Raw genomic sequence first — 25,429 nt, 5'->3', positions numbered from 1 at the left:
TTTTGTTAATCACAGAGTTGCATGAGCAGTGTCAAACAAGCTCTGAGGTTGATCCAACTCAGTCTGGTGTCTACTTACCTCAGGAAGATCATTATTGGGATCTGAGTGTATAGTACTGGCAGTTACTATCCTTTTTAAAACAAACATTATCAGGACAGTTGGCTGTGACCTACGTTTATTAAACCCATATTGTACTTAATGCCATACTCCACTTATCTTCAATTTTTCTTTTCTTTGAAATTTGTTCCTGAGTAATATTGCAATGAAGCTCATAATCATCCCAAGTTTCCCTTCTCCCTTGCCTTAAATATGCATACTATCTGAAATACTTTTGAGAGACAAGTGCCCTAGACAGATATATAACAAATACTTGGTATTATATCTAAAGTTTTAATATAAGCTTTTTCAGAACTCTGAGAAAGATATAATCTTTCTCCTCCTCTCAGTTCATTAAAATCTGACTTTCACTTTTATTTCATTATGGGAGCTTCTATATCCTCACTTCTATTTTCATTCTTGCTTTTATCTCTTTGTTTTGCTTGAAATTTCATGCAAGATAAGAAAGTATACTCTCGGGAAGCTTGCTTATACTATCTCTTAAACTCATCCTCTCCCTCACTTGCACAGATATGCAGATGTAGGAAGTTTATGACACTGGTAGACACTGACAGCCATATGGGCTCATATCAACCTTCCATTGAGCCCCATATCCTTTCACCAGAAGTGGTCAGACACACGATGAGGGAATCGTACATGAACACAGCACTGGACACTGTTCCAGAGTATGCGTTCAGCTTCTAATGTTTCTTGACTTCAGAGAATTCACAGACAGTCTATTTTCATACTGTGCTAGATTATGGTTTACAGCAAATGATGAAGACTCACTGACCTTGTCGACTAATGTAAGTAATCTCCTCTGTGATCATGACAGGACGTGTCTTGTATAACTTACATGGTACAGACCTCACAGGCATGGATTTGATGTAGCTTCTTCCATGTTAAGGTTGCTCTCAGGCGTATAACCACCAACCTAAATGAAAATCTCTATTACTGTAAACAGAAGCTTTTAAAGCAAAAGCAGAATAAAATCCACAACCACTTAAAGTATCATAGTGGATATGAATGTTTCATATCTCAATCTTATATGTAATAATCTACTTGTCTTTGAACTTGCTAATAACAACAACAAAAAAGAATATTATATTGATCTGAGACATATTCTGAACTTCCTTAACAACACAGAGATCATTTACAAAAGACCTTGCAGGGCTGTAAATGATTAAATAGACATAGAAATGGGGAGGTGGATGGAATGTAACGCAGTACTGTTTTAGAAAAAAATAATTGACAGCACCAATAGTCGACTGGAAGAAGAAAATATTGTCTAAGAGAGTTGATGTTACTTTATAGCTATATTGCAAAAGTGCCTGGAAGACCCGCTGAGAACATTGCCCTACTGTATTAGAAGCTGTGTAAAAATAAAAATTAAAAAAAAAACAGCAAAAAAAACCCCATATGAATACCTTGAATTCAGTCTCCAAAGATTTCTTTCTCTGACAACAAATCAGGAAAGCATGGTTTAAAGTTACATCATGTCATGGATCAAAGTGGTGGTCCTCTGTCACAGCTATTAACAATTATACTGTGCTCTTTACAGTTACACTAGTAGAAAAACATCATGACATGGGAAAGAAATTTAAGAAAGAATTACAAATAATTTGAGGCTAATTTATATTGAAAAATTCAAGGTCCTAAACAGTAGAAATAGAAGATGATTAAAAAGTCTTTTCGAACATTGGCAGTGAAAACTTGAAAATCTGAAATGAAGTAACTATCAGAAGCACTTTTGAAAGGCAGAGAGAGAACACTTATGTATTGTTAATGGCAATGTCATCTTCAAAGGCAAACCTTAACAGTATTAGCATATCACAAAGCAATTAGGTTGTTTTTTTCCTTGTGCAATATGATCAAAAACTTCATATCCAAGAGTAGGAAATCATAACTACTTTACCAGATAGGTAGCATTTTCTCATACGACTTCATCACTAAACCAACAACAACAAAAAAACACCTCAAAATTAAATTAATCAAAATGTTACAGAATCTGACTCAGTCCTGCATGACATCAAAAAGAAATTAGGTTACGTTAATAACAAGTTCAATTTTTCAATATATACTACAGATCCCTGCCAGGATATTTATGTGTATTGAAGCAGATAATGAGAAGCTTTGCTGTTAGTTGTCTAATGCAAATGACATAGTAATGTTTAATGTTTAAGTAGCTTTGACTCACTTTGCAAAAAGGTATTTTGAGTTTGGAATTTTGGTAATCATAGGTTTGGGAGCTTATTTAGGCATGTTTGTTTTGAGTTTTACTGCTGTGGTAGTTCTCACCCTTTTTAAGCCAGGCCCTATTATTTTCTGACAAAATGCATAATTACTTGGTAACTAGCAGAATATTACTTGAACTTGTAGTCTCAGCACTGACTTCCCAAGTGGCTATCACAAATGGGCACTGGAGGATAATTAAACCAAGAAGATTGCAGCAAGAGGAAAGTTTGCTTATCTTGTACTTGTCAGTATGTATATAACACAGCTTTCCTCTCTGCCAGAGCCCCTAAAGCTCTGCAAAATTGGAACCTCCTGCTTCAGCTGATTGTTTGGAAACAAGCTGATTCTTGTGCTACAGTTGGGCACAGTTTTTTTGGCCATGGATTATTTTTACAATATTTTTAAAACACAAAACACCACAATAGAATTTTTTTAAACATGCAGTTTTGGTGCACTGTTGGCTAGTTGAGCGTCTTTATGCAAAGTCCATTCCAACAAAAAGCACTGTTTACTTCAACACTTTGTACGCTGACTGAATGTAAAAAGGTGTTTATTTTCTGAATCACCAGTGGTTCAAAACACTTAAGTTAGGTCCATCTACTGCTATAATCTTTCATGAACTAACCAACAGAAGCTGCCATGCTGTTGTAGGCAAATTATTAAAAGGAAAATCTTAGAAGCAACTCAGTGTTGAGTTTAACCACAAAAGATGTTACATTCTCTGGTCTTCAATCAGACCAAAAAACTTCAGTGGAAGGTTGGCCTGAGAAAGTAGTCCAAGATTAAGTTTATTACTGGTCTTCAGATCTATATCAAGTTAAATACTAATAGGGATTATCTGCCTTGTCTCAAACACTGACAACACTTATCTATGGCTTTCCGATAGACAGCTTTTCCAGATAGACAGCTTTCTGAATAGGTTTTTAATATCTGATGAACTTTATTTCAAATAGCAACTGCTTTTCGTGCCCTTTATTAACACTATAAAGTAGTGATTAATAGGCTAACAGATTAGAAAGCAAAGAACAGGGATCTATTGTGACCTTCAACTGTTTGCAAGGTGTCACTGGTAAATCACTCCTTTTCCTCTATTTCATGATCATTCTTTTCAACTGTCAAGGAATACTGAAGAAAAATACTGAGAATTGTTTATCATTCTTAAATATGTTTGTTTGGTAGGTTTTTAGTTTTGCTCTGGTCATCTGCATTGTATTGTTGTATTCTTGTACAGGGACACTGTTGAAAATCTCCCTGAATTTGCATAAAGTTTATGATTTGTCTCTGTTTGAACAACAGCAAAAGTAGCCCCAAAGGCCCATATGGCAACATGAATCAGTGAAGATCCACCCCTCTGTAGGTTTGAAGAGTGTCCTTATTTAAGTACAAGGATTACAGGTTAATGCTTTTCGTGGAATTCTCTAAATAAATGCTTGTATTAGGAAGCAAGATAGAAGTAATACTGAAATAAATACACCTGATACATGCAGCAACACTATAACAACAGTTTTGACCTAATAATGTAATTTTACACACCTTCTGGCTTCTAATGGCCACCAGACACAATAACAAGGTGTTAAATCAGGTAGGGAATATATTCAGTAAGGAACTTAAAAGTTTCTGAAAAACAACAACAGCATTACTAAGGGCTAACAACACTGCCAACTAAATTTGCATTGACCCTGATAAACCAATAATTAACTACTGTCAGTGGAAAGCCTCTAGTAAATTCAAAATATATTTTTGAAGAGGCGCAAGATACAGTATTACAACAGTTACTCATCCATCTTCAGTCTTTCCAAGGCAGGATTAGTAGTGCTTCAGATGTATTAGGGAACTTCTTTTCTCCATACTGCCTAGGAACATATCTGTTTATCAAAACTGTACCTGAGGAAATTCACTCCCTCTGCAGGTTGCCGTTTAAGATGGCAAGGGAAGCAAAGTCTATGTATCTTTGGCTTATTCAACCCCCTGCCTCCCAATACACTAACTCAGCTCCAAGTCTTTGCCAAAGAAACAGGAGCAATGGCAACAACGACAACTGTAGAAGCACAAAGAAATGTGTAAAGTATCAACATACACAGTTTGGGCATGGGCACAGAGCAGAGCAGGGAGACAGTAGGGCCAAACGAGGCTCTAGCAAACAAACATTTAGTAAATACTGTGTTTTTACAGAGCTACTGTGCTAAAGCCACAATTCTGCTGTGGTACTGGTATACTATTCATCACTACTTCACATTTGATAATCCTGCATATTTAATGAAATAATGTCTAGAAAAGTTATAAATTATCCATTGAGGAGACAGAAATAGCATCGTCATTTATTCGCTGCATCAACTTTGCCAGACAAGCCTTTAAATTCAACCACATTGAGTGATCATTATTACAGCATTCACTAGCACCTACAGGAAAGCGGTATGCTTAAACAGAAAAGATTCCTTCTAGACAGAGGATCAACAAACAGTTAATTCAAGGCTAGGAACAATTAAACCAGTAGGAGATAGATGCCTAAGGAGGGGTGGATTCACCAACAAGGCAGAAGCAATAGCTGTGGTAAAACAGAGCAGTATGAGCTTTCTTCTCATGCATCCCTCTCAGCTAGGCACCTCTGAATATCTGGCCACAGTGCCTTGCCCCAGGTCACAGGATACACAGCTAGCGAAGTCAAATCCATTTCTTTCAAGATCCAACCTAGCCCTTAATCATAAGAGAGTCTTTCCTTTAGGGGTAGGGTTTACTATGTTTAAAATAAGAACAGTGTACCCAGAACACCAGGACAGGAGTGAAATAGGAGTGCTAGGACAAAATTGTACTTTTTTGCCCCTTGAAGCAGTTGCAATTGTAGTTCAAAAGGTTTGAGGTTCTTTGGTTTTGAGGTTTTTGTTTGGTCCAGGAAGGAGAGATTGAAGGGGTGGGTGGGAGCTGTTAATTTGGGGGTTTTTATCTCATGCTCTGATTTGAAAGGTTTCAGGCATTAAAAGGTATAGTAAACCAGTCCCAGACTTCTTATTTCTTATGCCACAAATAATAAATTATATATGTTATCAATGGGTAACACACATCAGACAAATACATCAGTGTAGAAGGACCAGTTCTGGTAAGCAAACAACCCATTTGCAAACATTAATCAGAAAAAAACCCAAACCATTCAGGCACTTAATGCAAATGATTCACTGGAGTTTAATGTTTGTTATCCAACAAACGGGTTGCTAATTTATCTATATATATTGTGCCACTTGCACAAAACCTTCTATAACTGGGACAATAACTTTATGAACTATATCTGACTTATTAAATTCTATCCATTTATTAATGTAATAATCCTCCACAACACTTACAAAGCAGCAGTGTACTTGGTACAAGTGATGATGACAGTGTCATCTTCTCAACAGAAAAATAATCTTTCCATTGATTTGAAGGAGCTTAGGTTGACTGGGTTTCCCAGCAAAACACAAAAGCAAATGATTTGATCTCTGTTTCCTGAGACTCACCATGGAACAAGTGAGAGATTTTACCAGATGCAATTAACTTCATTTGGAACTATTTATCGGCACTGATCTGAAAATCTTGTTGACGTCAAGCTGTACCGCACAGCTCAGGAAATTATTTCTTTTTTTCACTTCCCATTTGCCCTTGGATTTCTTGCCTTAAAGCTATATTGAAAAGTTTAGCAGCATAACTTCTACATTTAAATCCTTCTCCACCAGCCGCATGCTTTCAGTCTCTGTAATTTCCTCTCAGTGAAATGGTGGTTAAAATCGTTTGCAACAGCATTCCTAGCCTGTTTCCCAATGGTTCCTTAATGCCAGAATAACCGATAGCTGAAGTGCTTTATTCTCAGTCATCAGATGTAATATGTATTTAGGTTCACATTCTTTTTAAAGATTCCAAATGCTCAACAGGGAGTTTCCATTTGCTATACAATCTACACTGTGGCTAATTCAGTCAAAAAGTCAGGCAGAAAGGTAACAGACACAGTAGAGCAGAATACACAAAAATAAGGAAGCAACAGCCAATTTGAGAGTAAAATTATTTTGGAAATTCCCTGAACATTTCTCTGACTTTTAAGATGCCCTCAGGTTTGACCTTGTCCTTCTTCCCCAATCCCTGCCTTTTTTTTAAAGGCTGGAGCTCAGTAAATATTTCAGCAAAAGCCTAACTGAGTATCTGCCACAGAGCAAAGTTTAGGCCCCACTTGACTATATTTAAACAACACAGTAAAGCATCATGTCATTAAAGAAAATACATTAGTCACCAGATAAATGCTAAGACAGAGGAAGAGATGAGATCATACTTGAACTTCATACTCCTCCAACATACTTGATGGAAAAAAATGAACAAGCAAGTCAATCTTTTATAGAAAGGTTTCACCCTTTCCTGGAAAAAACGGGAGAAATATGGAATCTTACATTTCCCGTTCCTGAGGAGAAAATGTCTCTAGTTGACTCAGTTACCTTTAGAATTTAGAATCTGGATGAGTATGGTCAAGAGAAGAAATTCTCTGCCATTAAGGTTGGAACTGAAGTCTTTGATCTCAGAATTCCCAAGCTCTGCACTGTGATGCAAGCCCCTGCTTTTCATTAAAAAAAAAAAAACAAAAAACAAAAAACTTTTTGAACAGGTACATACAACTATATGTAGCACTACTGCAAAGTGTTATATCTGATTATCTATTGATATTTTTATTATGTTCTTACCCTATGGCTAAAGTGTTCCTCAGTCATGCTGCTCCCATTTAAAGAGAAACTTTCTTAAGCAAAACTCAATCTTCAGTTCTCTGGTTAAAAGAGAACCATACTCACCATGTTCAAAATAGAAAATGCTGCTCAACGTTACTGTTTGCTTAAAAGGTGAGGTGTGCTTTTTTTGTAAGGTAAATGCAGTGTATTTGAAGTGAAGAAAATTAACATCTGAGGAGCTAGAGCTGGAGCAAATACAAAACTGTGGCAAAGAGGGAAAGGCAGATGAACAAGATCTGAAAAAGATCAAGCCCTACACTGAAGAATTCTATACCTATTTTAAGGTATAGAGGCTCTGCTTCTACAGTCTCCAATGTATGCATACACACTATTTATCCACTGGTTGTCAATATTAGCTGAAGTAGTCAAATTTGGTTTATTTCCTTTGGAATTTATCAATCCACTTATGTCAATTCAGTTTCTGCCGTTCAGCAGGATTTGTTGCCATTCAGTGGGACCTTGACCAGCTTGAGAGTCGGGCAGAGAAGAACCTCATGAGGCTTAATAAGGACAAGTGCAGACTCCTGCATCTGGGAAGGAACAATCCCATGCACCAGTACAGGCTGGGGTTGACCTGCTGGACTCTTGTGTCCAGTTCTGGGCTCCACAGCTCAAGAGGGACAGAGAACTTCTGGAGAGAGTCCAGCACAGGGCCACCAAGATGATCAGGGGACTGGAACATCTTTCTTATGAGGAAAGGCTGCGGGAACTGGGGCTGTTTAGTCTAGAAAAGAGGAAACTGAGGGGGGATCTTATTCATATTTACAAATATGTAAATAGTGGTTGTCAGGAGGTTGGAGCGTCACTTTTTTCTATTGTACCTAGCAACAGGACAAGGAGTAATGGGATGTAGCTGAACACAAAAAGTTCCATTTAAATATAAGAAAAAATTATTTTACTGTTTCACTGTGAGGGTGAGGGAGTGCGGGCACAGGCTGCCCAGGGAGGTTGCGGAGTCTCCATCCCTGGAGATCTTCAAGACTTGTCTGGACACATTTCTATGCGACCTGATCTAGGTGAACCTGCTTCTGCAGGGGGGTTGGACTAGATGATGGACTAAAAGTCCCTTCCAATCCCTACCATTCTACAGTTCTATGATTCTATGAACATGCATGAGGCATTTACTGAACCATAGACTGTTACACAATAATTTTTGCTATATATTTTATTATACTACATAACCCATATACATCACAAAAACAAACAATTCACAACACACGATTAATTTAATTATTCTGAAGATAATTCTGCATTCTGAATTTAAGGAAGTATAAAGTTTTTACTCTGAATCCAGCTTGCTTAGTGTCTACAAAAAAAGAGCAAGTAGTACATTTTCATTGTTTTTTTAAAAAAAAGTTTCTGAGTCTTTGAAATGGATATTGTTCAAATGAATCAGGTAAATACACATTAAAACCAAATTAATGCTGTTTATGGTATTTTTAAAATTGTTTTTCTATGTGAATTCTTTCCAGGTTCCACCCAACATCAGGATCTGACAAAGATATTGAAACAAAGCCAGGAAGGACACTTTTATGCTCTTCCCAGCTCCCATTAAGCTCCTGGCATACAACTTCTTCTGCCTTCTATGGGACAAGAAGAAGAAAGTGGCAGTGAAAAAAAGCATATGCATGACAGCAGTTAGTCAAGAGTCTACTCAACAAGGAGACCAAATATGACATTCAAAGCAACAGAAGTGGAAAAACACTCCACATCCTAACCCAGTGCAGTCATCTTAGGACACAATCTTTCTAATTTTGTCTATTGTTCTATAACATGAACTGGGATCAGTTCTAATTAACATGCTGAAGACATTAGTAAAGGTCCATTTTGGATATCTTCATAAAGTTGATTCTGCATGATGTTGAGTGCTTTAGTCAGTCTTAAGTTCATCAGAAATCAAACATATCCAGAGCTGCTTTGGATCAGATGCTCTTAAGAGATGCAACAAAAGCTGAGAATTTGGTTGAAAACAGGTAGTAGTCTGATGTAGCTTGTATGGAACAGCTCATTAGTGGTTTCTGACTACTACAAGGAAAGTTGGTATTTACTTGTAATGGACACATCTGGAAAGAATCAAATCATAAAAAAGGTCAAAAGAAAAATGAAATAATAAAACATTGCCAATACAGTTGTTCAACATAGTTGGGCTCCAGTTCAAAATACACTTGATGTGCCCTTTCCTGTAAAAAGGTGAAAGAAGTTACTTCTGTTCTTTTTCTTCCTGAATACAATGAGTCTATAGTGGAAAACAAATAGTAAACATTAATTACTTTTTTATTTACAATTGCAGAAACTCAGCTATCCAACAATTAAAGTAAATCCTACTCAAATTCAGGCTCCCGCTCACAAATCAAGACAGTAGTTTAATGTCCATTTTCCCTCTTCACAGGAACTGCACAGTGCTCTCTTGCAAGTAGGCTCTGTGTGACAGACAAGATGATTATTTGGGGAAAGGAGGTTCTTTACATTTTATTGCTCCTCTAAAAAGCTATGTGGACGGCTTAGAAAGGGGTAAAAAAGGCCATGCTTGGCAGACACAAGGCAAGATTGATGGAAGAATGCCAGAGAGATTACAAGATGCAGCAGGTCAAAGCTTCACACAGAGGACAGTGTCATGAAATCGACAATGATGAATCTGCAAAAAAAGAGTAGGTAGCAGAATTGTTGGGGGTAGGGGGATGGTAAGCACAAGAAATCTTTAAACCTGTCATACCATATCAATCACTTCTCACTTTTATCAAAAAGATAACGACTCTATTTTTTTTATTGTAGTCAAACCCAGCCTTGAGCTTAAAAGCAACTGAGACCACTCTATGGAAATCATAGGAGGGCTAAAGCATGCTACTAGTGAGTCATTTTTGGTCTCAAAGCCTTTTCTTAGAGTTTGCAAGGATAACTTTCTTACTTAAAGACCACAGTGAGAAACAATTGAGAAGACTATTTTTCCCCAGTTTTTTTGAAGCTCAGGAATTTTTTTTTCCTTGTTTTTGTCACTTAAGATTAATGAAGAGATGGTAGCTCCCATGGAGCAGATGTTCTTCTAAGTTGAGTAAGGTGATAAAGTAGAAACAGAAATAATTTTGTTGTCTTATAAGACAGGGGAAAACGATCATATATTTGGCTTTTTTAGAATAAGCAAAAGCAAGTATTTTTATTTCAACATGTGCCCTCAAAATGCCCAAGTTTTCTTCCATGGGTCAGTTTTAACTTTCTTCAGAGCAACAACATTTAAAATTTTTTTCCCCTACATAAAACCTTCCACTCTTCCCCCTTCTCTCCCAGGCTTCATATAATAACTTAGGCTAGAAGGGACCTGTGGAATTATCTGATTCAATGTTCTCTTCAAAGCAAGTTACTCAGGACCATGTCCAGCTGAGTTTTGTATACATCCAAGGATGGAGATTTCGTCTCCTCTTTGGGAAACTTTTTCTAATATCTGACTACACTTGCTGGATGCTTTTTCTAATAACTAACAATTTAATTTGTTGCCACTTGTGCTTGTTGCCTCTTATTTCTGCTATGTACTTCCAAGAAGTGTCTGTCTTCAAAGTCTAGCAGTTTTCTTCCTGAAGAGCTCAGATTAGGTCTTAAATTGTGAAAAGATGATTGGGAAAAGATTCAGTCTTAGAAATGTCCTTATAATGTGAAAACTACAATTAAAGCACTTTAGTAGGTGTTGTTGGGGCTACACTGCCATAACTTTGCATATTGAATAACAAAACAGGTATCTTTGCTTCTCAGTCCAATGTGATGTCTTAATAATTATTTTTTATAGAAAAATGAATTGTCTCAATGTGAGTAATAAATAAAAGGAATAATTTCATTTGCTTCATTTACAAATAACTTTGGTTTGAAACCAAACTATTTAAACTGTCATTTAAAAAGGTCAGCTAACCAATATTTATTATAGCCAAGAGACTCTTAAGCTTACATAATAGCAAGACACAGGAAGAATTTATAAAGAAACTCTTTTGAAATAAAGACCTTCTGAGGGAAAGATTATGCTGCCCTCATCATACAAAAAAAAAAAATCTTTATTATTCATTAAAATATTTAAGTAGTGTTTACAGCATTTTTTAAACATTTTATTTGTATGAAATTCACATAGATGACTACATATTTTGAATGCTTCTTTAATTTTGCACATCATAGAAGAAGTAAGTTCTCTCACAGTTAATAAACAAACAAAACATATGCTATTTGTAGTAAAACTAATGCATCCAGGTGGTATATATAAATTAATATAAATTTCTGACTTCCTCCCACAACTATATTTAGCATTACATATCACGATTAATCAAATCATCTCCTCAGACCTTGTTCTTGGGGTAAATGACAGTACATTTTTCTTTCAAGCATGGAAAGAGAATAGAGGAATTTTAAAAGATTCTAAATCTGAAGATGGGACACCAAATGCACTCAGCATTTGTTTTTCATCATAGGATGCCTTACCACCGTTATATTTCCTTATATTGCAATGTTCTATGGTACTGAAATGCTGTAAGGTCCTTAGCAGACCGCTTCCCAGTTAACTCAAATACAGAACTTTCCTTTCAGCAGGCACGTGCAATGTATGCCAGCAATAAAATAGCCATTGAGATCTCTACAATTCTCACACACTCTGGACAGACTTTCTAGCATATTGAATACAAAGAAGAAGGGTATTAAGTTCATGTGCTCCAAAAGTATACAACAGTTTGTCTGTATTTTCATATAGATTTTTAGAAAGATTTTATATAAATTTGCTTTTTTCAGAGTTCCTAACACAGAGATTTTTAGACGTATCCTAATACTCAACATTTCTAAGATGGCATAGAATATTCTGTGACAAAGTTTTTCAGCATTAATGTCAGACTTAAGCAACTATAGTATTCTATACAGAATGGTTGTTATCAATTGGTATGAGAGAAAAATATTCATTTGATATGATCATCAATGTGGTTTATACATATTTCATTTTTAGACAGCAAATGAACATGCTTCAAATGGCAAGATTATGTGATTATGAATGTGTATGCCTTTATTCTTGAATAGAAATACATACAAAAACCTTGAAACCTTCTGAAAAATGGCCACCTTCAAACTTGGGTGTTTTGGAGTGCACACACACACACCACCCCTAGCCTTTCCCCTTTGGTCCTATTAGTAGCCTTAACGCCAATATACAGCTCTCAGGATTTTAACAAAGGGCTACAAAGTAGAATGTTAGGGTAGCATTGGAAATACTTCAGTTCCTATTAAACAGTTAAGTTTCCTTTTTAATGAAAGAGGAGAGGTATTCCAACCATGGCAGACACTGGAGTTATTTTATTATCCATCTCTGTCTACTTGCACCTACTTTGCACTGTTACAACTCTCTCTCTCAGGATATTTCTATCAAAGTTCTTCACTTTCTACACATTTTTCTGCCACCAGATAAACTTACCCTTGGTAGGGTCTGGACTGTGTGGATACAGGAAGCCTACAACTCCAAAAGAACCAATGATATGCACACTTAACTTGGGTTACTCCTTTTGAAAGATGAGTAAATTATCATAAGGCAGTAGAATTAAGAACTTGCACATGCCAGCAATTTCTGGAAGCAGTTTGCTCTCTCTCTATGTTAACATCACCACATTCAACTACCAGTTTGTGAGTTTGCACCATTGACCTCTGTGAGTGTACCGGTACTCTTCTTGTGAAGACACTATGTATACAAGCTGTCATGCAGCAGCTACACTTAAAAATATTAGAAAGAAGCATATGTTAACAGGAAGAGTCACACTCCTTGATATAAACCACTCAAGTACTATTTTTTTTTCAACCACAATGAAGAATAATTTGCAGTTTGTTAGCAAGAATTTTCCAAAAATGAAGGGTTCCAACCCTCTCCCAGCAACAAAAACCACAGTAATGAGGGCTGGCAGTAGGCACACTCAGTTTCAGCTGGGTGAAATTAAAAATGCCTCATATGTGGGAGCTTAGGAATTGAATTTGCCTAGCAAAAATGCAATAATTCCATGTACAAACACTTCTGTTCTAAGAGGTTTTAAAGTCCCTCACAACCACAGATGTTTATTTCTATCCTTCTAAACTACAATAAACTAAGCATTGTTTAAGATATATTAATATCTTGTTACAAGAAAGAATAATTGTCTTAATTTTTTTTCTTTGCAATTACATCTTCTGTTAAGATTAGGCAAACATCGAAACTAAAAGCACCTGCCATCTTCATACATTCCTTGCTGAAATCAGGGTATGCCTCTCATAGGTACTCTTATTCATCATATTCACAGAAAATGGTTGCTGATACTATACTGATCAATAAAATACATCTTTTCAAACTGTTAATAAACCATTAATAACAATGGTGGGTACACAAGAATTTAAACTTAACAATAGTGAACACCAATGTCATTTGATAGTTAAGAGATAAAACATAGTAGTTTTAACCGTGGAATGAGTTCTCACTCAAATTGCTTGCCTGCTGTTTATGATTGCCACATTCCAAGAGTTTTCCTGTAATGAAGCCACAAAACCATCAGGTAATTATGCCTATTGGCTTTTCTAGAGCTCATAGATCCACCAATCACCATAATCAGGAAATACACTATTCCTCTTTTGACATCATTAGCCTGCTTATATTCCCCTTAACCTTATAAGGAGGAAGAATTTGGTCACAGCTGAATACTTACGCAAGTCACATCCCTTTGTCTCTGCAGTCAGTGACAAATACAATCCGAGAACTTCTCCTTCAGAAAGACAATATATTCTATAGAGGGATCAACTGTATATCTTTGTATACCTTCTCTTTCACCTCTTTCACGTGGATAGTCCTACATCAAGTCCAGTTTTGACTGTAAAACCATTCAAGGGCATGTGGTCTTTTTGTGAAACAAGAGAAACAGAAACCAGCACACCTCTAGGCAACTTGTTCCAACTGGTAATCTTGCTCACTACAAAATACATCTTTATTTCCCATTTGAATTTCTTTGAGCAGTTTTTGAGACACCATTGCTGTCTCTCTCTCTAGATCAAAGATCTCTGTTCCTCCCTGTTCTGGTTTAGCAAGGAGCAGCTTTTGGCTTAGTAACAGGGGGAACGGGTTGCAGTGAAGACCCGGTAAAGAGTTTGCGGACTCTCCCCCGGCTCCTGGGTTCAGACCCACCTCCGGCCCGGCTGGGCCAATCTGGCGCCTCTGCCATCACTATTTAGGGGACGGGAATTTGGAATGCGAGGCAGGAGGTGTATGAGTGATACAAGATGGAGGCGACCACGCGGACCCTTCAGCCAGAGGAGGAGGAAGGAAGGAGAAGCAATAGACCAGAGACCCTTCTGCAAGCCGTGGCGAGAATGCAAGCTGTGCTCCTGCAACCTATGGAGATCCATGGCAGGACTGAGAGCCACCAGCAGCTCCATGTGAGTGAGCCCGGACGGGCAAGGGACTGTGTGGGGAGACGGCCATGGCCCAGGCCGTGCTGGAGAGCCTGTGTGCCGCAGAGCAGCCCCACACGAGAGGCAGAGAGGAGCTGCAGCCTTTGGAATGGGTGCGCGTCGGAGCAGCCCGTGCAGGGCTGCCATGCGTGTGAGTTACCCCACGGACTTGCAGGGAGGACTGGTGTGGAGTTCACCCGTCCTTTGGAGGGACAAACGGCAGAAGCTATCGGGAACAGACTGAAACCCCCACTGTCTGCCCCCCCGAACCGTTCAGGAGGGGACAGGGTAAAAACCCCGGGATCAGGGCTCTGAGCCCGGGAAGAGGGGAGGTGTGGCAAGAAGGTGTTCTTAAAAAGGCTGGTTGGACTCTTCATTGATGTATTACTCTGTGTTGTTTCATTTTGGTTATGTTTTGGGTTTTTGTGGGTATGTTTTAGTTGATGCTGCATTAAATTGTTTTTCTGTTTTCTTCCCCAAACCGAGTGGCCTGGTCTGTTTTGTCCCGAACCTTAAGTGGCAATTAAGCTCTCCCTGCCCTTGAGCAATTCTCAGCCTCTTCGTTACTCGAGGCTAATCGTGGTCTTTGTTCCCTGATGGGCCTAAACCAGGACACTCCCCAACTATAACCTTAGGCACTTTCCCTTTTTTTTTTAATTAATTGAATGAATGAATTGGATGTCTTCCTGTAAAATATTTTCCAGTTTTAAATTTATTTTTATTTTATTCTGGGTTTTTTTTAATCTTTTATTCTTCCCTTCTGTGCTAATCAAAGACAGAATCTGATGCCAGTCTTCTGTAGAACGGAATCCCACAGCCCTTCCTATGGCTGCTCCTGTTTATAAAAATTAACTGCAGTTGCCATTAAACTCACTGAAAATAAATTTCCACCATTTTTCTCAATACAATGCCATAATCCATTTTAGTCTTCGCACCCTATGTAATCTGCATCCTGTAGTGATCTTCCCATTATTTGAACCACAGTTGTTATGAGAAATAAATGATGAATTCAATGTCTCACCTTGAAAAAAAAAAAGAAAAAGAAAACCACCAGAAAAAACCCTATAAGATAAGCCTCAGTGAAGGTTTAAAGAACATTCCCTGCTTGTCCCCTGAGCTTGGTAACTATCAATTATAAAACACTAAGGGCCATTAAAGGACCATTTTCTGAGAGAAAAGTGCATTTGTCATTGTTTTGTATAAAAGGAAGGTGTTACCTTCATTTATTTGAAGGTAAAAATCTAAACTGCAGATATAAATGAAACTACTAGAACTCATAGATTTCTGTTACAGTAAGACCACCTTCCAAGCTCACCTTGTAAGTGATATTTCATTTATTCCAAAATAAAAATAATATAATCTTATCCAAAGCTCTTCACGAAGTTACAAATATCTTGACACTGGGATCAACTAGAAGATAAACTACAGCAAAGGTGTTTAAAAAAGAAACGCAAAACACCATACTGTCTCCAATTCTCTTCCCTAGAATTTTTAGCAACAGGAATACAATTAATATCTTCTGATCAGTTTTGCCTTGGGCAGTACAGGTGCCCAAAATGCAGATGAAATTTAAGAGTTCATACATGCTTTCAGAGGTCATGTGTTTTGGGGTTGTTCCTTTCTAGTAATCTACAAGACTCCTTGCTATAAATTTTTCCTTCTAGCAATCACATGCCATGATTTTGCTGGCTATTTTTATTCATTAATACCAGCTGCTTCACAGTGCCTGAAGGTAACGGAAAAAATAAGTATATGTGCTTTAACCATATGGTAAAAACTGATGAAGGCCTTTTATGTAGGATAATCCATACATCCAGGCTAAAATTCACTCTATGCAAGACCAGATTAAAAGGCCTGTTCTCCACTTGAACCTTCAAGGACTCACATCACTTCAAGTTTCTGAGCCAAATCCAAATGTGTACAGTTGCACTGCTCCCATGAAGTCAGAGGAGAAATACTGGGTTTCCTTCAGTGTGGGTTTTCTGATCAAGAGGTAAGTGAGCCTTTATTAGCCTTTTGTACAGGGATAGATTTTACCATCACACTTAAAACTATAAAAGCATAGGCTCCCTTCTAACAACCATTTGTCATACTACACTTTGGTTCCAAAAGTGTTCTGTTGCCATCATTGCTAAACAAATAAGGTTTTCTCTGAGATGATCTAGTTCCAAAGTTAAATGTATAGACCAAAAAAAAAAAAAAAAGGATGATACAGCTGCAAAAATAATGAATTTGAATTACATGTTCTAATCATATAAAGTATTAAATAAAATCGAGGACATTAAGTGCTAGCACACAATCAAGTACAGAAGGCTTTACTTCAACAAATACTAAGTCCATGCAAAAAGTTTCATACCTCAACCACAACAGTCCCGAACACAGAATCACAGGACACACTGGAACAAAATATAAGATCAAAATAAAGAGGGAAATGGGGCTGACAGAAGAGTAACACCAAAAAGAAGATGGAACAGAGTTACAGATGGATTTATCCTGGGGTACTATTAGAATCTCAAGTTAAGTCAATTCCAGGAAACTCTTGATTTTCCAGTGGTTACACCTGGAAAAAGGTATATTCTATGGGACTCTTTCCAGATGATCTTCCAACTTAGTTAATGGATTATTTTGAGTTCATTATATTTCTGCTACATAACAAAGGGGGTGGTGGGGGATGCTATATATGCATTTTTGCATGCATTTGTGAATTTTCTTTTATATGTCTCCCATCTTCTCCTTTACTACTGCTTTCAAGTATGAAACATTTTCTCCTTAATATAGCCAGCATATCCTCTAATACAAAAGGACAATCAAGTATTACAAAATCTTGAGCATTTATTTGTGTTGCAATGTAATTTTAAACATGGACACAGATGAAAACACCCTTGTATCATTGGGTATAGAGTATCTTAAAGATTTGCCATTGGCTTAAATAAAAAAAAAAAAACTTGCAAGCATGGGACAAAGTTAAAACCTACTTGGAAAGATAATTCTCACAGAACTCCTCAGTGTTATAGAGTAGAATTAATCTCTCAACATGACTCTAAACCTAATTTTACCAAGTGATTAAATAAAAGTGAACAGTGGACTTTTTCTTTACTATACTCTCCATGACTACCAGGCTAAATCAAACCATCATTTTTCTATTTCGTTTATTTAAAAAAAAAAAAAAAAAACCTTTGCTTGAATCTAAAATAGCCTTTTTTAAAATCTTGAACAGTAACAAAATCTAAAAGTATTACAAAGTCACACAGTGGCTTTGAGCAAGGAGGAAACCATTTTGAATTCTAAAAAGCTTCTCATATGTCTTAAATGCTGACTTTGTTCTCTAATGACAATATTAAAAGGCCTAGGAGGTTTGTCTAGGCAACCTTGACTACTAAAGAGAGCAACCTGGAAGTGCTTAAAATAATATTCTGTGTACTCCCTTACTGTCCAAGAAACATTTCAACACTGAAAAAGATACTCTTTGTTCTTCCTCACTTATTTTCATTCTACTGACTTTCAATATGTAAAGCCTGTTTGTATAGTTTTCCCAACTGCCAGCAGAGAAAGAATGACACAATCTGAAAAATGACGTTGTATTATTTCTGCCAGAAGGTATGCATCTGTCCTCTGCACAAAATTAGGCAATAGTGGCATCCAGCTCATTCTTCCATGTCTGTATTAGCCTGCACTCCCAAAAGGGATAATCATGTGGCTTTGTCACTGAAGAAAACAGATGAAGCTCAAGAGAAACTTACATCGTGTTCTCTCTTTTCATGTATCTCTCTCTGTATACATCTACAAATGTATATACAAACACTTACAAATACCTTAGTATCTCTTGAATGTCAATGTCATGGTTTAGGCCCAGTCAGCAACTAAGCACTACGTGACTGCTCGCTCACTCCTCCTCACCCTGGTACGATGGGGAGGAAAATGGGAAGAAAAAGGTAAAACCTCATGTGTTAAGTGCAATTTAATAAAACAACACAAGGAGAGAAGAAACAATAACAATAATACTAATAAAAGAACATATAAAGCAAGCGATGCACAATGCAATTGCTCATCACCTGGAACCCAGTTCTCAGCTTCTTCCCAAGCCGCTGTCTGCTATCCTAGCCAGCTGTGTCCCTTTGCTACCTCATTTTAAGCCCAGGACAGTGAATAGAATAAAAAATTAGAATAGAATAAAAAAATATATGCCTCACAATTGTCACATTATTATTTTTTCAAAAAAAGTGCTCTTTCATTTTTAAATATCTCTTTCTTTAAAAGCTCTCTTGTATTTCTTACTTTGTGGTTCCCAGAATTAGTACCAGAACTTTGCAGAACTAATTCTGCAAGCCAGACATGATCAGTAAAAAATTCACCTCTCGATCGTAAGTTAGGATAAAACTCATCTAGTAACACGATTCCACCATAGGAAGTACACCTTGTTCATCCATCAGACAACTTGTGCTGTTAAAACAGACTAACATGTCTGGTGCATATTGCCAGTAAATGAGAAAATTTTCATAACATGAAAAGCAAATGCAAATTTAGTTTAAATTTCTTTTTTTGCTTGTAAAGATGGTTGAAGACTTATGTTTGGTTTTAATGTTAATTGAACCAGTTAAGACACAAGTAAAACATTTGGCTTATGAGTGATAAGTATCACTTAGCACCAATCCAGAGAAATAAATAAACCTGAAATTACAGAAGTTAGAATTGGCAAGCTCTTCTAAGAAGCAATGAAAAGCTCTATCAACGGGTAGAAAGATTAGTCTTGTCTAATTTTAGATCACTGACACTGATGAATTAAAGTTCCTTAAGATGAAGCTGAACCGTATAAAACTACATGCAACAGAAACAAAGATATAATTATTTTTGCTTAGGATATTCAGTGAGGAAATTAAAAAAATAATTTAATTATTTTCTTTATTACAGGAGTAGCCTGTTGTCATTACACTAAATGCAGGTTTTTGTTAGAAGGAAACAAAACCAAAAAAAACCCAACATAACATCAGTGTCTCAATATGGCTACTCAGATAAACATACACTCTACATATCTGAATAAAAGAAAGCTTAAATCAATCCATAATAAAATCCCATTTAGTTCCTCCTTTTTCATTTGGGCAAAAGATCAGAGCAAATACAAATAAGCATATTACATTTGAACAGCAGGTCTGTCTGGTATTTAATTCTGAGAAAGACCAAGACAGTCCTGCTTGTCCAATAGAACTCTGCAAAGACAAGATTTGTATTCTTCTACACATATTTAGAAGGAATGTTCCATTTTACCAAATAGGAGAGAAGGAGGAAAATAAATCCTTCAGCAAGCGCTGAAGTTTTCAACCTTATTCCAATCTTCCAACTAAGTCACTCTAATACATGAGAGCAAGACCTGTTAAGCAGTGTCAGAAAAGATCAAGTACTGACTCCTGTAGTGAATCCCAAAGTGTACCCATTTTTTTGCACTTACAAAATGACTTTCCAGAGACAGGATTCACTTCTCAGTATAAGAGGTCATTCGCCAGCACTGTCTGCCACAGAAAGAAGGTTGAAGTGTCTTGAAAGTGTACTAAGGCAAGAACATGTTAAGCCAGCGGTCCCCATAGCAGCCTGTTGTCACAGAAGTCTACATAGCATTTTGCACTGCACTCAAATTAATCCCAGAGTATGAGAAGTAAGGGCAGATCTGCTGTTATCCCACTAGGCATGACATCTAGTTAGTGCAGAGTTAACAGGTCCACAGAGAGGCTGTGACAGGGCTCATAAACATGCTCAGTATAACCATTCCTCTGCAGAACCAGTTTTGTATTTTCAGTCTGGGTTGAAAATACTCATGGTACCAGAAACAAGGGAAAATTCTAAAACATAAAGAAACTTAGCACTTCACAAGTGCACTTTCCTGTCCTCCTACAATTTAAAAGTGCTACTAAAACAAATTTAACAGCTCTTGGACAATTGAAAGGTAATTTAAAAAGTGGTGATATTCAGTTCTTTGAACAAGCTTAATCTTGCAGCTTTTATGCAATCAGCTCTTTACTAAAGAACCCTGCTTAAGACCAGTTAGGATTAAATTCCTTCAGCATTTTCTCAGTGCTTATTTGAAGTTTTCATGTTCCCCCATAATCTCTCCAACCTCCGACACCTCACCCCTCACAGGACTGGTATGTTTCTACTTAGAGAACCGCAGACTTCTTTTTTGGTCTTTGTTCCCAATGAAGCCTGTAACAAATAAGCCTTTTTGATTATTTCTTAGTTTGCGACTCAGTACCATGGATGGTGTTAGAACAGATCTGTTAACATTCTGCAAATGAAGCACTACCAGATGCAGCTTAACTGTGTCATACTGCAAACAAGGAGGCTTTCCTCACTATCAAAGTTTGTTCTTTTACCTTGAAATACTAAAGAATGACAGCCTTTATGTTAGATTAGTAGCAAACAAGGTTTAATTGCTTTGATCCATATTGTCTATGGATCCATATGAAAACATTAGAGAAAATGAAAGACAACAAAGGAGAGATAAGGTCAAAGGATTAAGTATGCATTATTAAGAGACATTAAGATAAGGTTGTAATTCAGAGCTCTTCACTTGCTTAATACTCAGAATTTCAGTAGCTTCCATGTCACTTAAGCTCATACTGTTTTTTTCCTCCATTTTTGAGAAGAAATTATTCAGACCGTTGTACTAACAAAGTGATATATCATTACAAGAATAAAAAAGTCCCACAAGTAATTGCAGTACTCTACCTCCAGATCTGGCACAAACTCTTTCAGCAGGCTTCACACTCACATTGCCACCTGGAGTTCCATACATAGGACCATACAGAAGTAGAGATGGTAACACATGGAGGTAGTCACAGGCAATTGCAGCTATCTTTACCATTTCTCTGGCTACATCAGAAGAGCAGTTTCTGCCCAATTTGGAAAAAAGTCAGGATTTCTGGAGTTGCAGCTGCTCTGGCCTTCAAAGCTCTAGTTAAGAAGCAAAGGTTTACTGAGTTTGGTTGGGATGGAGTCAACTTTCTTTACAGCAGTCCAGATGGCATTGCATTTTCATTTTGTGACTAAAATAGTATTGGTAACACACCATGTTTTGGCTACTGCTGACAGTGCTTGCACTGGCTTTCTCTGTTTCTCAGCAAGTAGGTTGATGACTGGAAGCTGTGATATGAAAAGCAGCAGCAGAAGCACAGAGAGATGGTGAACTAGGACACTTTGTTTCACACTACAGTAATTGTTGTGTATAAATACGAGGCGGGATTAAAAAACATAATCCCCACATATCCCCAAAACATAGATCATGAAAACATGCTCCCGACACAGTAAAAATAGCAAAGCTCACTAAAAAATGTGCTTAAGAAACCCAAAAAACCTGTAGCATCTGCTACAGCAAGAAAGTAGCTGAAAGTCCAAAGAGAATCAACTCCTGGAGCCCCATAATGACAGTTAAGAGTCCAAGTAAGCCTTAAGTATGAAAGATCAAGGTCATCAGACCCAAGACAAATAATTCCAAAGCAGTAAAAGTTAAGGCAGCAACCACATGGCAGAAAATGCTTCCTTCTCTGAGAAAAGCAAGTGGAAGAACATTAGTACTCCACATGATTTCATGTTCCACAGACAAGGTTCAACATTTGATGCACAAGACTATTCTAGATGAACATTTCACCAGATAAAGCAGTGGTATTGGCCTTGCTTCCAACTCTACATCTAATGTGTAAGTGATGCAGTCCCAAAGTTCAGGGTCTCAGTTTCTTCTTTGCTCCATTTAACTGGAGCATCTTCAGATGCTTGCCTTCTAAGCCTTGGTTGGTTTGAAGCTGTTGTCTCAGCTTTCACTGGGTTACCAGCATTTTTGGCAATGTACAAGCCAATATATACCAGCAACTTATAATCATAGAATGGTAGGTTTGGAAGGGACCTTTAGAGATCATCTAGTCCAACCCAGCTGCAGAAGCAGGTCCACCTAGATCAGGTTGCATAGGAACATGTCCAGTTGGGTCTTGAAGACCTCCAAGGAAGGCGACTCCATAACCCCTCTGGGCAGCCTGTGCCACTGCTCCCTCACCCTCACAGTGAAATAGTTTTTTCTTATATTTAAGTGGAACTTTTTGTGTTCCAGCTTCATCCTGTTACCAGCTACTATAGAAAAAAGGGATGTCCCAGCCTCCTGATACCCACCCTTTAAATGTTGCAGTCCCCTGATCATCCTGGTGGTCCTGTGCTGGACTCTCTCCAGCACTTCCCTGTCCCTCTTGAGCTGAGGAGCCCAGAACTGGACACAGGACTCCAGATGAGGCCTCACCAAGGCAGAGTAGAGGGGGAGAAGAACCTCCCTTGACCTGCTGGCCAAACTCTTCTTGATGCATCCCCGGATGCCACTGGCCTTCTTGGCCATGAGGGCACATTGCGGGCTTATGTTTAGCTTATTATCAGGACTCTCTCTGGAGAGCTGCTCTTCAGCAGTTCGACCCCCAGTCTGTACTGGTGCATGGGGTAAGTCACGGCATCGAAATGACTGGAACTTCCTCATATGTGATGGACAGAAAAGGAAGTTTGGCCAAAATGGGAACATGTTAACCACTAAAATACTGACTGCTCCATTTATAATGTTTATAATGTTCGTTTATAATGTTTCAATCTTTTTGTTTTTATTATTCTTTTTTTGAATGCTTCTGTACTTTGAAATTTAATAATGAACAAATTTAATGAAAACGTAACTGTTATTCTGGAACAATGGTTTCGAACTTGAGAGTTGCTCCTCCCAAAAAGGCTCACAGACTACCATTAAAAGAATGTCAGAAGATAATTAAACAAGAACACAGGCTAATGCTTACTAAAACAAAAAACTCTACACACCTGTAATAATATGCAAACCAAAAAATATTATAGGCCTCTGTCACATCAAACTTGATCAAAATAAAACTCCATTGTCACAGAACACTCTCCAGTCCTTTCTCTCATAGTTTTCACATAGTTTTGGCTGATAAAACTGGAAACCAGCATGAGTTCCCTTGTAAACTGTGTCGTTTTGCTCGGCACATTCAAGCCTGAAACAATTATAGAGTATTTTATGAGAAAAGGAAGAAAAAGATACAAGACAGGAATGCAATATGAGCACATATTTTAGTAAAATTGCACATGGAGTTTGAGCCAACATTGAAAATTCCTCAGGAACCACGAAATCCATAATAAATTCATACTGCATAAAATCCTCTTCAGTTTTAGAATTCTTCATGTTAGTGGTAGTTTCCCCAGGGATATACATGGGCATAAACCTCTGGGGTTTAGTGGGCAGGCCTTCTTTAAGTTGTAGAGATCATTTTGTAAGCCACTGGCTAAAAAACATTTTACATTTTTGTCTTTATTTGGCTACTGAAGATAAGGCTATTTCTGTTGAAACTCAAACTGTGTTGCTTTTAAGGAAAGTCACTTACCCTTTTTTTTTCAAAATGAAAAGGCCTGTGTATTCCAACATTCAGTCAAAGAGAGCAGAATTGGCACACACTGTAGACTTTCAATACAATCAGATTCATTTCTCCACAGGCTGCTAGATTTTTCTTCAAGTTTCACATTGATGGATATCAACGATGTCGTCCAGAGCTACCATCATAAAATCAATGTGGAAAGACAAGTCACTTACTTCCTTGGCATTAGTTTCAAGATCTACAGAGACACTAACAAAACAGCCAAGAGTGTTTATACAAAGAAAATATTTAATGTTCTTTGCAAAGTCATTTCATTGTGGAGCTCCCAAGTCTGTGTATGTATTTAAAAATACTCACAGTAAACCAGTAAAAACGAAGAAGAATCACTGTGACTGTCTCTAACTACCAAGTAAGGCAAAGAGATTTTCAGTTTTCAGAAAGAAGTATTTTTCCTTGAAGAAATAATGAACAAAGAAGCTATAAATAACTGCCTCTGATGAAGTGTCAATAACACTTTCAGCATTTTGTACTGTACTTCTGATGTTGACTCTGATGGCATGTTTATTGCTCTGATGTCACATAGTATGATAGGAAATTTTTGCTCATATATTTATAACACTGGATCTTTCAGATTGTATCCTAGTTTAAATATAAACTAATAGTGCTGAACTTTTTCCTAGTGGAAAGTTATGCTTAAACATGATCTTGTCTCGTAATTGTCTTCATTGTCTGAAAACAATTGAATCAAATGATCAAAATATTGTTTTTCACAGGTGGCAGATGAACTATAAACAATGCAGAACTCAATGACATATAAGGAATTCTGCAAACAACCTTCCATGGACTGTGTGCGGTTTTCCATTCTACAGCGTTGAACCCAACGTTTAAGGGACAAGCAGTCTCTTCTGCTTTCATTTAAGCCTTTGAGAAAGCTGTTCATGAAATCTAATTGCACAAAAGCCTAAATGTTTTTCTTTCTCTGAGCAGCACTCCTGAAATCAGAGATACATTTCCATGTTCGAGTGAGTCTGTCATCTTGAAAAAAAAGGTCCTCTTCTGTAACAAAATGCACCAAGGAGGTTCACAAAATATTAACACATGGATACTGGTGTGTCTCATCTATTATATCACAATCATTGCAACAAACTTTACTATCAATCAGTGCAGAAATAATTGATTCAGATCACAAAAATTCAGACACAGGTCACCTGGGTTGAAAGCCTGGAGATTTGCAGGTGCTCAGCAAAAGTGAATTGAAGTTTAGACTGTAAGTCTTCTATTTGTAATCATAACAGTTGTTATGAGATAAAATTAAGTGAATACGGTCAAAATCTTTGTATTTTTCTCATATGATGAAACTTATAGTAACAAGCGTAGGACTCCACGGACAAAACAACTTCGTTTCCAGAGGACTGGGCACTATTTCCAGTCTCTGTGAAGTTCTTATTGAAACTGATTTCTTTGGAGTTTTTTTACTTCCTTTATACATAAACAAGTAGCATTCTCACCACAAATCACACTTCAAAGCATTGTGTAAGATGGATTCTAACAAAG

The sequence above is a fragment of the Colius striatus genome, chromosome 3, assembly GCF_028858725.1.
Source record: "Colius striatus isolate bColStr4 chromosome 3, bColStr4.1.hap1, whole genome shotgun sequence".
NCBI classification, from domain to species: Eukaryota; Metazoa; Chordata; class Aves; order Coliiformes; family Coliidae; genus Colius; species Colius striatus.
Note: the sequence above shows the minus strand (reverse complement) of the source record.